Source organism: Athene cunicularia (genome assembly GCF_003259725.1).
Source record: "Athene cunicularia isolate RWA chromosome 12 unlocalized genomic scaffold, athCun1 chr12_part1, whole genome shotgun sequence".
NCBI classification, from domain to species: domain Eukaryota; kingdom Metazoa; phylum Chordata; class Aves; order Strigiformes; family Strigidae; genus Athene; species Athene cunicularia.
In genome coordinates this window covers 22,054,993-22,066,225 of record NW_020799116.1, presented here as the reverse complement: position 1 = coordinate 22,066,225, position 11,233 = coordinate 22,054,993, and the positions used below count along the sequence as shown (strand labels likewise).

Here is an 11,233-nt window from a genome sequence, read left to right as displayed (position 1 = left end):
GGCTGAGCAATTTTTTCCCTTTCATACCATTGATACCACAATACCAGCAAAACTGTAAACTGAGCACTTTGTTAACCTCCACAGAGAGCAAATACAGCAATCTAGAGTTTAGCCTTTTGTTTAAAGCTGTCCACGTTTGTTTCACACATGTGCAATATGTTTTCCCCTTTCCTGCTCCTTCTCTAAATTATCTTCACAAAAAGAAAATGAGTAATAACATTATTATTTTTAAGTATCACATACTATTCTAAATTCTGCGGCTTACCTTAAGAGGGCTCGTATGGGTCCCCTGAGGCTCTGTTCCTTGCAGTTTTAAAAAAATATACTGTTCTTATAAGGGAAAGTAGAACTGTCTGCATGTCATCTAATGTTATTAGTGTGAGGCTACACTCTACATATTGTATATTTGCAAAATATATCAGTGTTACTGTTGATATTAGTTGAAGTAAAGTGATAACATATTTCAATATGTAGACTTTTCTTCATACATCTGTACCAATAGTAGAGTCTAACTGTAACTTACAGGTTGTTCCAGAAAAGATAAAGAACCATTCAAGTACAAACATCTTTCAGAAACTGCATCTTTTAATTAAAACAGAGGTAAGAATGCTCCTCTTCACTGAGTGACGGAGTCTGTATTTGTTTCAGATGCAGAGTTATACTGTAAGTAAAATTGCCTGTGTATGGAATAAATGCAGAATATGCAGTAGCAGTGGAGAGGAAAATCTGACTAGCTGTGTTAATTAACAGTGAAGATGTTAAATCTCCCAGATCTGCCTTTGCTTTATGTTTACAAACGCCTTTCATTCATTTAAATTAGAGTTACGTATAAATCTCCTAAAAGTACACAGTAAGCCACATTTTAATACTTGACTACTGATTTTCCATGTGCAATCAATTAAATGTTCAGGACATGTCACAAACATGCATGCAAAAAGCCATTTACACATGATTTCATGTACATGTGAGGAAAGAGCTTGTGCCTACCCTCTAGGTGCATTAAGTTGCACGTGTAAAATCACAGACCATTTTGCGGCTGGTTTAAAAACCAAAACTGGTCATACAAGAGCACAGTATTTGTAAACTATTGTTTCAAGCCAATGAGGAGAAATCAGTGGACTCAATTTTTCTTTTTTTTTAGACTCTGTGTTTATATGTACTTTAAACAAACAAAAATGTCTTGGTGTCAGCATAAGTCCTAAGAACTTCGCTGATTGTTTAGGGTTGTAGTATAACCTCTCTGACTCCGTCCTTGATTAACAGTTGCTTAGAGCAGTGTCAATCATGCCTAGAATAGGAAAATGATAGTACTTTAACACTGTGTGTGGTTAAGAAAATTAATTTTTTCAGCCTGCAGGCAGGAGTAGAATTGAGAGGGTTTTTTTCTTAAATGCCATTGCCAATTAAAAACTGGTACAGAACTGCATAAAGTGACCACGTTTCTCTTTCCCCATAAATGATGTGGCAAAGTAGTAATGCTGATTTGAAAAAATGAAAGGAAAACGTAAAGAATTAAGGTGTGGCAACAAAAATCTTTTCTGGGACAACAATCAAATATATATTTGGGGTTTTTATTTTTTTAAGTTAAGAATGAAATGTAAAACAATGTAAAAACAAAAAAACAAAGTTCATCCTAATATAATGTGCGTCTTGTATTGCTAAAAAAAAAAAAAAAGTCTAACATACAGTGTAGAATGATTTTCCCATCATGTACTGCATGCAGCAGAAGCCTCTTGTTTCTTGATAAAATGAGCTGAGAGACAGTCAGCAGATATTTAAACAATGAATCTCTAGATGTTGACTTGCTGTTCCATATGAAGCTGTGTGTTTTCTGCAGTTAAGCATGCATTTTGCTGTTCCGTTGTAAAATACCATCGCACTTCTTGCCTGCAAAATGGATTATTGTGTATATATTTAAAAGAAAAGTGGAACCAATAACAAGATTAAATTTGGAAAAGACAAAAAGGGGTGGTGAAAATGGGACCAGTAGAGGGACTAGATAATTCTCTAAATTGTACATAGTGTGTAAATTAGTATTACTATAAGTCTGCAGTCACTTTGAGGTTGCCTATCTCCTGCTAGGAACTTAAATCAGCTTTGAGTTGTATTAAACTGTTAGAATTAGGTCTTGAATGCAGACTGTTAAAGACTTCAAAAAAACATTATGCTTACAAGAAGCTTCTGTTCTGGGGAGGCTTGAGACCCCTTTTGTAACTATGGGGAAGAAAGGAGTGCTTTCATTTTAATATGCATTCTGTTTGTAAGTAGTAACACCCTATTGATGTAAAACTATAACTGTGATCATGTGGAGAAATCAAATAAATCATTTAAAACTCTTTGTTTCTCATTTTCTGTAATCCAAGAACTTCAACTCTTCAGACTTGAAATGAAGGAAATTCCTTCCAATGGTATCCTGGCCCTGCTGAATCAATTGGATTTCTGCCACTCACTTCAAAGGGGCCAAGATGTCAGTCTTCATCTTAAGTTAAGGAGAAGTTGGTGGAAATGGTGGTCAGTACTGTGGAGACTGTCATCCCTTCTCAATAGGTTTTGATTTGCTTGGTGGTGCTGTTAAATATGTTTAGTTCCAAAGTGTCCTAAAGAGCAATAAATACAACACCTAAATCTGTAAACAATGAGAGGTAATGCTGAAGAGGCTTTTTGGTGTTCTATTTACCAAAACATTCAAATGTTGAAAAACAGAAACCAGATTTTTAATCTTCTTAAACATGAGCTGTCCTGTCCTTGAACATGTTCAAGTGATCCCGTTAATCTTTTGGCTGTCCCGTTGCCTTAGGAGCTCAGGTTCAGATGACTGTGTGCCCTTGACTCATAAGTGTTGGAAGTTTGTCCTTCCCAGGGATGCGGGCCTTCATTCCCTTGTGGAACCTACATGCCGTGGATCGAGTTCTGAGAGCATTCATGGCTTCCGTGTGCCCACCAGCACGGAACCATCGTCTTACTTCAGTAAGTCATGTAACTGAGTATTTTTCCGTGACTACTTGTAGCTGTATGTATTTGTTGTGTGTCTTAATTTATACCACAGAAAGACCATGACACGGGCATATTTGCCACACATGGTCTTCACAACGTTTGATGTTACACTCCTGCAATTACTTTAGGTAACAACCTGTGGCATACTCAGTTGTGTTCTTATTTCTCTGCATTTCCTAGATTTTAAGGGGATTATAGTGTGTCTGTAAAGCCTGTTTAATGCTTAGCTATCATTTTGTTTGCTTATTTTTTCTATGAATTTTAGGAGAATCTTGAGTTACTTTGTGGGAATAGTCGACTATGACCTATTTCTGAATGGCTGTAATTTCAGGATGTATGTCTTGATCAATGATTTTTTTGATAGGTAAGTACCTATTTATTACTTCCAGTGTGCCGTCCCTCTGAGCTGTGTGACCCATTAAAAGATAACTGATGCCACATAGAAGTATTCTGTTAATGGAAAGAGAAGAGTTTGCAATGATGTTCTTTAATGGTATCTCTATCCCTGTTTTAGAAACTTTTAGAATTTTGATACATCTACATTTTGAGAAGGCAAAGAGCCTGTCTTCTTTAAGTTAAGCCTTTAAATGTTGTTATAAATCTGGAGGTTTTTCCTGATCCATTTTAAAAGCAGAACCTAAATAATATGTCTAAATGCTGCTGCTTCCTACCTAAACAAAGACTAGGTAGAAAGCATTTATGATCTGGCACTACTGAAGAAAAATAAATACCCAAAGAAACCTCAGCAGCAATTGTGGTTTGTGTGATAGATTTGCAACAGTTGCAGCAATGCCAAGTAACTTAGTTTAAAAATTTCAATGTAGGTTAAGTATGTATAGTCTAATAGATCACAGCTGCTGATGTGGTTTGGTTTTTTTTTTTAATTTTAATATCTTAAATTATTTGAGATTCTCGCTGGAGTTGCATTCCTTAAGTCTCTGATAAAGCTTGTATATACATATCTAGTGAAAAATGCCTTCATTTAAAAAGTTATGCTGCCTTCCTTCTGAGGATAGGCAATATTAAGAAAAAGGTCAAGGGTTTCTGTCATAAATTGTAACTGGAAAACACATATTTTACAAGTCAGGAGTCTAATGTCTGAAAACTCCTATGTTTGTGCATTTCAGACATTTGTGTGCACGTACACACAACTGCATGAATGAATTGTCGTGCAATTAGTTAATTACAAGTTACTTCAAGCTGCTCTCCAGAAGAGAGGGTTACTTTTCAGGTATTTTCTGTATTATTTTGGTTGAAATAAAGAAATGCAATATTGAAATGATGGGAAAACAAAATAAATAACTGCATAGGTTTTATCTGTGCCTCTCTTCAGGTTTTTATTGACTTAACAATGTCATGAATTCTATTAAACTTTTTTTCCAATTTGCCTTAATGGTTGTTTTTCAATCAGGAGTTTCATAAAAACAGTTGTAGTAGCATTTTACCATATATTTATTTGGAGTATACATAATAGTTGTGTGATGTTTTATTCATCAGTTGCAACCTGTGCACAGGTGAGATTTGGAAGCCCCAATTATTTGTAAATTTGTTGCACAGTATCGCAAGCCTTGGTTGCACAGGGTCCAGACTATCTTCCTTAACTGTTGCTTATCCTTCAGCATTGCAGGTGGACCTTGAAATATTAAGCAACTTCTAGGGTTTTTATCTGCAGTCATTCAAATGACTGTCACAAGATACCAGAATTGTGATGCTGTTAGGATTGTGTGATCAATCATATTTCAGCATGCGTATGTACTGACAAATGTCTCTGCAGAAGATGAACAATGTACTTACAGTAACATGCCATAATAAGTCTTTACTGGTATTATAGCTGCATTACATACACCTTTTTCAAAAGGAATCATACTGGATTTTTAGCCTACTTACTAGCCTCTTAGCGATTTTTGTTACTGTATTTTACTGATATAAAATGCCTAGAGGAGAACATAGTACAGCTAACGTGATAGAAAAAACTAATATATACAAATGATGGGAAAATGCTTCATTTTAGGTGTATTTTTAGTAGACTCTTTTTGTTTCTTATGATTTCAAGAATTAAAACCAAATCCTGCATTACTTGGCAAAACTAAATCAACTGCAGGATGAGGCTGATCATGAACATTAAGAAACACTTAAATTAAGATCTCTGCTTAAAGTACTTCCTAAGCTAAATAGGAGTTAAATGAAAGTTGTGTGGGTGATGCTGACTTGAAACCATCACTTTTTTCAACTGGTTAGATTTATTATTTTTACCGTATGTATAAATGCATATTTTTAGGAATAAAATGTTATAGAAAAAAATCCCCTTTATTTAGCTTTTTTGCAATAACTGAGATGTGAAATTAGTATCACGGTTCACAAGACACAACCATCTCAAATCATAGAAGCAGAGAATTTATCAGCTCTGTTGTTAAATGACATTCACAACTTCAGCTTTCATTTATTTTTTTCATATTTAGACACAGTGATTTAAACAGGTATATATAATGAGCAAAGAAAAAATAATCTGCCTTTAGTGAGATGAATAGGGTAAATTCATTCTAATGCAAATGTTATGCATGCATAGTGAAAACTACTTTCTCTACAGCTTCTCATTTCTGCTACAAAATAATACATTAAGTGTAGACAAAGAAATGGGCTTTATTTTTTGTCAAAGGAAATGGAAAAAGCAAGGACTATGCAGGTGTTCTGGGTTAGAGGAGGCTGTTATTCAGCAATGGTATCACAGTAAACCAAAGCTGGAAATTAGTTAATTATTACCACTATAATTTTTTTTTTTTAAATGAGGAAACACTCTGACTTTCGGACATGGAGTTTCCTCATCTTTGAATCCAGCTGGACTATGCGCAGCCTTTCATTTGTGCGCAATCCTTGGAGAGGAACACACCGTTCCTGGAGCTGTACCAGCCAGTGGGCTCTCTCCCTCCTGAGGCCCCCACGCACCAGGCCTGGCTGAGCCGTGGGCCAGGCCAGAGCACGGTGTCTTTTGTGAGCGTGGGAGAGCAAAAGCTGCACTGGGGGCAAGGTTTCTGGTAATCCCATGTCTCTGCTTCTGCCTCAGCCCTTACCCCAGGCTCCAAAAATGCCTTTGCTGTAATTCAAAATAAAATCTAAAAAGATAAAGAACCAAAACACAATGGCCATAGTTTAAGATACTTCTGCTGTGCTTCAAAACTTGAGTTTTGAAGAGCAGTGACAAGAAGTAACATTTTCTAGCCCAATGGGAAATGTGTAGTGAGTATTCCAAGTAGGATTTTAAGCATCCTAGGTCTTTGTAGCACCAAATTTTCACAACATTTCAGCAATTTTAAAAAATTGTCTTTGATTATGTGCTAACTCTTCTGCTGTAGCAATTTTTAAATTTTCAAAATAGTTTGCATGTATACTTTATACCTACAGGTGGAGGAAACTTTGTTTCTACTCTTTCTAATTTTTTTCTGCTACAGCAGCATTCAGATTTCTGGACTATCAGAATATTTCATGACCTTGCTAACATACTTGCAAACTGCCAGCAAAGCTTCATGCAGAAAAGGTGCCTATATATTAGCAGTGAACCACAGGGGAGGCAGCCTGAACTCTGACTGTGTGGATTTGAAATAACTTGAAGAAAAAGCTGGTGAAAAAACACTCGCATTTTGGGTCATCTGTTCCTCTTTCCATACATGAGAGGGGAGAAACAGATGCCTCATCTGGGATGAAGCAAATTATTGGACTAAAAAAATATTAATAAAATGTTCCTGAGATCATGGAGCTCTTTCCTTGCTTTCCAGCACTAGGGTATAATAAAATTTATTTTGGCAAAGAAGCTCTTGACACATCTCCGTTCTGAATTCATTAATACTGCCAGGATGTGCGTTATACAATTACTGCAAGGTCTTTTTATAGCCACCCTTTTTCTCTCACGTATCACTACCGGTTTTGTGTGATATAAAACCTATACTATCCAGGTTAGCTTGCTGCTCTTTATCCACAAATGTGCTCACACACAATGCCACAGTAACAGCTTGTTTCCTACCCTGAGAGTTCAGGCTATCCCCTTCACAGCCAGAACCATACCTCATTTCAATACAGTGCTTGGCCTATTTTCTCTCACTTGAAGAACTAAGGCTTATTTGGCTGTAAAGAAAAATTTATAAAATTTAAAAATTTACAATTTAAAATGTATAATTTGAAATAAAATACTTAAAAACATAATTTATGCCCCCTTTCAATCTAACATGACAGAGCTAATTGCCAATTTGCTTATAAGTGCCACCTTAAGTTGTGAGGAACCCTTTTCACTAACAATACGGATCTGTTTCTTTTTCAGGTGTACTTCCGATAGCCACAGTGCAGTAATTCTGGATGCACGCTAGCTTGGACAAATGTATTTGTACAGTGACCATGTTAACATCTGTGTTTCAATCACCTTGCATTACTTCCACAGCATGTAACCAACCAGGAACAAAAGTGGAAATACCAGTTCCTGCTCTCACCTTTCCCAAGATTTAATTTGTAAGCCAACTTTTTTTAAAATATTCAGAGACAGGAGAGATGATGCAACAAGCCCATCATCACATGCCCACAGGGAAGACAATTATGAATGTCAAGTGCAAAACTTTCCTACCATCTGTCTGACTGAAAAGGAGAAAACAACAACAGCATAAAGGGAGGAGAGGCTACTAAAGGAATTGTATGTATTTTCCTGGAAGTGTTGCAAAGACTGGTGAATATTTTTATAAAGTAATTTAGACCTACAGTGGCACTTTTTCAATAAGTAAAATATCCGTGTCTCAAGGAGCTGAATGTTATCCGATGTTTATATTATTGAATACCAGTTTTTAAGCAGCTACTGAAAAACATGATAGAGTAAAAAGGAAAGGAAAACTGAAGGGTAATTTCATTATACTCATTTACTGATCTGTATCTCTTTTGCATTAATTCCTTCTCAAGAAAGCAATTCGGAATGGAATGGAATGGAATGGAATGGAATGGAATGGAATGGAATGGAATGGAATGGAATGGAATGGAATGGAATGGAATGGAATGGAATGGAATGGAATGGAATGGAATGGAATGGAATGGAATGGAATGGAATGGACATCACTGTGGCAGTCATGGCTGATCACAAAATGTGAGCTATGAAGAGCTCTTAACAGCTGAAATATTAGCTGGTCCAGGAAAGTAGTGAAGAGTGGTCTAACAGTTTCAGAGGAAGCTGAAATGTTATGAAGGTGTGGATGAATAGCTCAGTGGCAGTGACAGCAGAGATAAGTTGTAAATAAAAGTGGGGAAAGAAAAAGTTTGGGCATCTTGCTGAAGCAGAAGATGAAAAATATGTATCTTTTTTAGCAGCATATCATGCGATGCAGTCCGCAGACATTTATAGGTCAGAATGGTGGAATTAATTGTTCTGGAGAGCTGCAGAGAACTGCAGCTGCCAGGAGTGTGCTTTCAAGTGTAGTTACAGGCAACATTAGGAAAGGTTGCATGTATGGGACAAAAGTGGTGTGATACCAGTTGTATGAGCAGAGAAACAAAGAGGATTCTCTGTATGCAAGTGATAGTCTGCTTGTAGTTTCATGCTGTGGATATGCTATCATCCACTATGATTTGTTCTGTAATTGGAAAAATATTCAGGTATTTCTTTAGGATATGCTCACAATCCCATTTTCATGCTTAGTGAATGAATGCACAGGGTGGAGTGTGCTGGCTGCTGTTTCAGTTCCTTTGAACTTCCTGATGAGGCATCTTTTTCCTGCTGTTTCCCAACTGCCTCGCCTTGTTTTTGCTGTTTGGATCATTTTCTTCAAGCAGTCTTTTGCTGTGCTCTTTGTTTAACGTTGCCAGATCACCCAGCTTTGTACTGGCCAGAACCAGTCTGACTTGTCTCAGTAGAGGGTGGCCTCAGCTTTAGCACTTGTGTCCTTAGCTGTGTACTCTGGGGAGGATGTCGCTGGACCCACACCCCTTTTCCTGACCTGCTGGAGGATCTCTGCTCCCACCACCTCTATCCCAAACTGGGATGTGGCAATGCTGTTGTCTCACCCTCTCTCCAGACTCCACCATTTCACCTCAGTGCCAGACAGGTTCCCTCTCTGTGAGGTCATGTGGGAAGGCCCGCTCAGTTAACCCCAAGTGGCACGAGGCTGAGCAGCACAGCAGACTTTTGACTCTTATTATCTGTACCATCAATCAGCCGTAGATATAAGCACCCTATAGAGCAGTAGCATGTTATCACTCGACCCTAAAGGTTGCAAAGTGCTGGAGCCATCTAGCACCTTTTCCCATCTTCCCCACCTTTCTTTTTTTTCTTCTTCCTGAAAGGACTAGACATCATCTCTTGCTTTTCCACCTTTCAAAACTAAAGAGCTGGACAAGTTTACTTAGCCAGAACTGAACATGTGGAGATTAGAAGCTGAGGATCAGTTTTGGTTGTTGGTACTCCTGTATTCCTGTAACCACAAAACCGTGAAAGTATTGTCATCTTACAGGAAAGCAGGGTCCTGCAGGTAGCCTTTCCTATCTATTGCCTCTAGCAAAGGGGGCTGGCTTTCCTCTCATTTAATAAATAAGGTTTCTGCATTTCACACAAAGACAAGTAGTTCATACAGATCATCAGAAATTCACCCTTCAAGAGCCTGTCACAAAATGAGCACTCAGTAGTTTCACTTTATCCCTAGTTAATAGTTAGAATTCACGGGATCAAGGAGCCCATGAAAAGGAAAACCTTTCTGATCGAGATGGGTTTGTTTCCTCAGAGCTCCACACGTGTTTGGACTCAACACTATCTGGCTGAGTCACCAACCAAACGAATTAAATCTTTCTCACCACCTCCCAGATGCACAGCTTTAGGTACTTGTGTAATCTTGGGCTTCAATGCCCTTCAGAACAGGGCTCTGACAGATACCTGTCTGCTTGGGAATGCTTAGGATTTGAGGATTCTCACTATATGAATACATATATGTGCACACACAAAAAGTGAGCAAAGCTGCTTGAGCTGGAGATCAGATACATTGTCTTACCTTTCCCTTCCCCTCACCCTCAGAGTCCTTTTCTGTTCCCAAATTACAATAAGGTGCCTGAGAGGCAACCGACATGGCAATTTACTTGGACTACAAGATTAAAGGATTTCCATTTTACAAGTCATAAGTAAAGTAAAAAAATAAGTAAGCAGAGTAAATCAGTTCATTAGGCCTTTCTTTAGCCTTACTATTTATTCTTTGGCATTTATTCAATGCCATTTTGTTAAATCCCTAGCATTCTGAAAGTCTATTCACAGACAAAATGAGGGCAGCTGAAGAATGAAGGGCAGCAAGACAGGGTGATCCTTAAAATGAGAGGGTAAAGACAGCCTTTATAGTCTTGAAAGAAATATTTCAAACAAATTAATTCTACTCTTATGTAAATGAATTTTAGCATTCATAAAGTACGTACGTGTCCGTGAGCACTCTTACCCACCTGTAGATGAGAACAGCAGGTACTGGGTGGTGATGCAACAAACTTGACTAGTGACCTCTTATACAGAAATGGAGCAGTGTGTATTTTCTAACCAGATTTTAGTATTTAGGCAACCAACTCGAATCTGGCCTGGCTTTACCACTTGTTTTTGTAATATAAACTGCTGCCAGAGGGATGGCAGATGAAAGCAAAGGAGAAATACAAATCTGAATGTCCTCACTGCAGTATTTACCTCAGTGATGTTTTGTCTTTGGCACTTAAGTTACCTACAGAAACGGCTACACAAGCAAAGGGCCGTTCAGGTGCGGGCTGCCAGCTTCTGACATAATCCTCCTCCTAATTCCAGAGACACACAGATTAGGAGTTAGGTTTTGATGGAGATTTCGTGGTCATTACCAGCAACTCAACTCGGTGCACAGTTCAGCACACTGATGGGATCTAAACTGGAGATGAAGTGATCCCCCTCGTCTCTGGCAGGTGGTCCCGTTCCCTCTCCTGCCTGCTCTGATGCTTTTGACTTGGTGCACGAATACAATTCAAAGCATCCTGCATGCTCCAAACAATACGGGTTTGTCAGGCTACCCAGCCATCTGGCTCCTTTTCTGCAGCTGCTGTTGGGTGATCGCTAGGCCCAAAACTGGTGGGGATGGAGAGGGGCCCCTTGCCTGCGCTGCCCACACCAGACTAACGAGCCTGTGGCCCCTCGCGGGGCTGGGACGCGTGGCTGGGTCGGGGCTTGCTGGGGACGTGGAGCTGCAAGGAAAACCGAGGGAGGGGCTCTCTTCCGCGGCCGGACCCG

General features: G+C 38.6%; 1 long non-coding RNA gene across 2 annotated transcripts; it reads left to right on the top strand.

Annotated features, from left to right (window-relative positions):
* The first annotated feature begins 6 nt into the window (after positions 1-6).
* Positions 7-7,953, top strand: LOC113484958. Of its 2 annotated transcripts, XR_003399323.1 has the most exons (4): positions 7-2,967; positions 3,260-3,358; positions 4,122-4,780; positions 7,304-7,953. It is a non-coding gene; the product is annotated as an uncharacterized LOC113484958 (long non-coding RNA). The 2 variants fall into 2 exon arrangements; XR_003399322.1 differs by lacking the exon at positions 7,304-7,953 and having other exon boundaries at positions 4,122-6,008.
* The last annotated feature ends 3,280 nt before the right edge of the window (positions 7,954-11,233 follow it).